The sequence below is a fragment of the Morus notabilis genome, unplaced genomic scaffold, assembly GCF_000414095.1.
Source record: "Morus notabilis unplaced genomic scaffold, ASM41409v2 Scaffold137, whole genome shotgun sequence".
Classification (NCBI taxonomy): Eukaryota; Viridiplantae; Streptophyta; class Magnoliopsida; order Rosales; family Moraceae; genus Morus; species Morus notabilis.
Window position 1 is genome coordinate 304,349 of NW_010358172.1, and position 586 is coordinate 304,934.

Below are 586 nucleotides of genomic sequence, written 5' to 3' on the forward strand. Positions count from 1 at the left end.
CGACAATATATATATATATATATATATATTCTCCTTCTTGTGGCCAAAAACGTGCATTACCTTCTCCAATGGTCGATGATTCGAAGAAAATTCATTCTATATATCATTTTATTATAAAAACAGAAACCCAGTTAACCAAAGTCTCTCTAGGTCATGCAAGAGAATATCAGCCTTTTCGTTCGATTGGTGGATGGTGTCATGTTATGTTTCACAAGGTTTAAGTGGTTACACATGATGTTTCCACTTTTGGCATGATATGCCGATTAACTAAGCTTAAGCTTGTCCTTAACCTTTTATAGACTATAATTACCTCTAACTAATTCAGTGCGAGTATAATTACTCAAAGGACAATAGGGGAAACCGAGTGATTTGGTGAAATTAAGACAGATACCTTCCCATGGCCACACATATACATATATATATATATATATATATATATGGAAGAATTTTTAAAGGAAGCATATATTAGACGAGTGACTTATATATATTTACTACCATATATATATATATATATATATAAATACGCACGTGGAATTTACGAGTCTTCTTGGGTCAACGTACGACTAGACATTTCAAAGGAAGCATT